Below are 2,727 nucleotides of genomic sequence, written 5' to 3' on the forward strand. Positions count from 1 at the left end.
ATTAGAAGCCTACTGAATGATCCAAAGAGCTGAGTATGGTTCAGATGGGGGACTGGTGGTTGCAAGGGCAAGTGAGGAGGATTGAGGCATACTATTCTGAAGGTAAGTCCCAGAGGTTTGTTGACGGATTGGTAAGAGGATGTCTAGGATAACAGGGATATATGACCTCTGAGCAATGAGAAAATATATTCCTCTTCCCTGAGCTGGAAGACCAGTGTTTGAATAAAGAATCTCTGGGACACCGGGCTGGAGAGACGGCTCAGCTGTTAAGAGCACTGACTACTCTGGCAGAGGACCCGGGATGGAGTCTTAGCACCCACATGGTAGCTAACAACCATCCTCAACTCCAGTTCTAGGGGAATCTGACACCCTCTTCGGGCATTGCACGACACGGGTGCACTTAACACACATGCAGGCAATATACTCATACACATAAAATAAAGATAATAAATAAAATATAAAATAAGAATCTTCAGGACACAATATGCTCAAGAGGTTAATTGGACATTTGAATAGTCCTGGAGATGCACCTTGGTTGGTAGGACAGGGTATGGGTAGGATTAGAAGTTCAAGGCCATTCAAGTTCAAGGCCATCCCTAGCTCAAAAAACAAAACCCCAAACACAACATTTGAATATGGAACTAAGAATGGAGGGAAAATTCTGGTTATAAATACCAGCTTGGAAGTCAGAGGACAGAGAGCTGATTCTTGTTGCCAGGCAAGCAGAAGGAAAGGGTGGAGAGTTAAAAACTGACCCCAGGACACCTTGAGGGCAAGGAGATAAAGTGCAAGAAGTACAAAAGGAGACATAGAAACTGGCAGAAGGAGGACCATTATATTTAAGCTAGTTTTTGTTCCAGCTATCCACAGCTGAGTAACAAAGTTACAAACGTTTGCTACATCTTCCAGCCCAGTGATTTGACAAGGAAGATCTTTTACACTGACAGTGAGGCCTCCATAGTGGGGGTACAGCATTCAAGGTAGAGGCACCTCTGTCCAGGGCCAGTCTTGGCTGTGGGCTGTGGCAGCTCTCTTCTCTATGTGTGATCTTTGTTGACCAGAAGGCAGGACCAGTTTCCTCACAGTATGGCAGCTGCAAGCCAAGAAAGCAGGATTTGGAGCTGCTGGGGGCTTCAAGCTCTAGCTAGAGCCTGCCAGAGCATCACTTCTGCCAGGTCCTACACACTACAGACAACACTGACTCAAGGACAGAAAGCCTGGTTCCTTTCATTTTGAGAGGGATGGGAGTGCTGGAGATGGAACTTACACCTTGTGCACACTAGTCACATGTTCTGTTACTGAGCCACACACCCAGCTCAGCCTCCTTACCTTGATGGAGCAGGAAGATTTCAAGTATACACTAGGGGAGGAAGAGTTGGTGGCCATTTCTCAGACACTGTCTATGATCTTTCTCTTATTTATAACTGTATATGCTTTATTAAAATCGGAATTTACTGGTGTATTTGGAAGCACTAGGTACTAGCCTTCCTCTTCCATTAACCAGCCATGTGCTCTTTAGTCTTTTTCTTTGGGCTGCTTCCTTATTTATTTCAACAGGGGTGTGACAGCACTAGTCAATCTTTTGTTTTGTTAAGGCTTTGTTTTGCTAAGGCTTTCAGTTTCTGGCCCTAGCCAAGTTTTTGTTTTGTTTTGTTTTAGGATGGAGTCTTGTAATGTTCCAGGCTGGTTTCAAACTTATGGTCCCCGGGAATCCTTCTGCTTCAACTTTCTGAACAGCTGGGACTCCAGGACCGTGCCACTGAGCCTGACTTAGGTAACTTTTAAACTAAGAAGGGCTTGGCTGAGTGTAGGCCATGTGTTTGCACTAGCTTCTTGGCACTGCTTCTCAGCCCTCCTCAGCAGCTCACCACAGCAGCCCCTCCACGGAGAGGCTCTCTCTGCAGCTGTCTCAGTCAACAGGAAGAAGTCTTTGCCACCCCAAAGAACTCAACAAACTAGTTTTCCAAAATCCCCCTGTCCTGGTGCTTATTTTATTATGTGTTCACGTCTTGGCTGTTGAAACATTTAAGAACTTGGTTTCTTAACAACAAAAACTTCATCTCCATGATAGAACTTGGAGTGCTCAGCGTCAGCCAGGGCCAGACCTCCTGTAGACTTATACTGATTCGTTCTTCACAACTTCCGAGAGGACATTACTTCAGAAAACTCCCACCACCCCACATCAGATGCCAAGGTTAAAAGGGCCTTTGGCCCCTCCCAGGGCAAGAAGGACAGAGGCCAGCGGGTGGGCGACACGAATGTTGGCCCTCAGACTACAGACTCAGGCCTTCACGGCACCGTTGGCAGAGGCGTTCTTCTCAGAGGCACACCTGGAGATGAAAACTTCGACCTTAGCCTCTCAAATGATGACCTGGCGGGTCAACGAACCCATGAGCGCTTCGCTCTCTCCCAACACGCGTCGTTTCCGTTGGTGTCAACGCCTTCCCACTTCAGAGGGCGGCCAGCGCCTCTGCCGAGACTGTACCACCCACGCAACAGTCCACACAGTCCACACAGTCCACGCAACAGACCAGCCTCAGTGCACACTCACGGGTGCGCCCCTCGCCAGGCGGCTCCCCTTTTCCTTCGCAGGGAGAAGGGGTGGGACCCTAGCGGGCTCAAGGAAGCAGCTTCAGCCGGGGAGGAGTGGGCGGTGGCTTGGGGCGGAGCCGGGGCGGGGCCGTGGAGACTCCTAGGGGCGCCCGGGCTCCGCACCCGCCGCGGGGC

Source organism: Nannospalax galili, unplaced genomic scaffold, assembly GCF_000622305.1.
Source record: "Nannospalax galili isolate Female #2095 unplaced genomic scaffold, S.galili_v1.0 scaffold2429, whole genome shotgun sequence".
Taxonomy (NCBI): Eukaryota; Metazoa; Chordata; class Mammalia; order Rodentia; family Spalacidae; genus Nannospalax; species Nannospalax galili.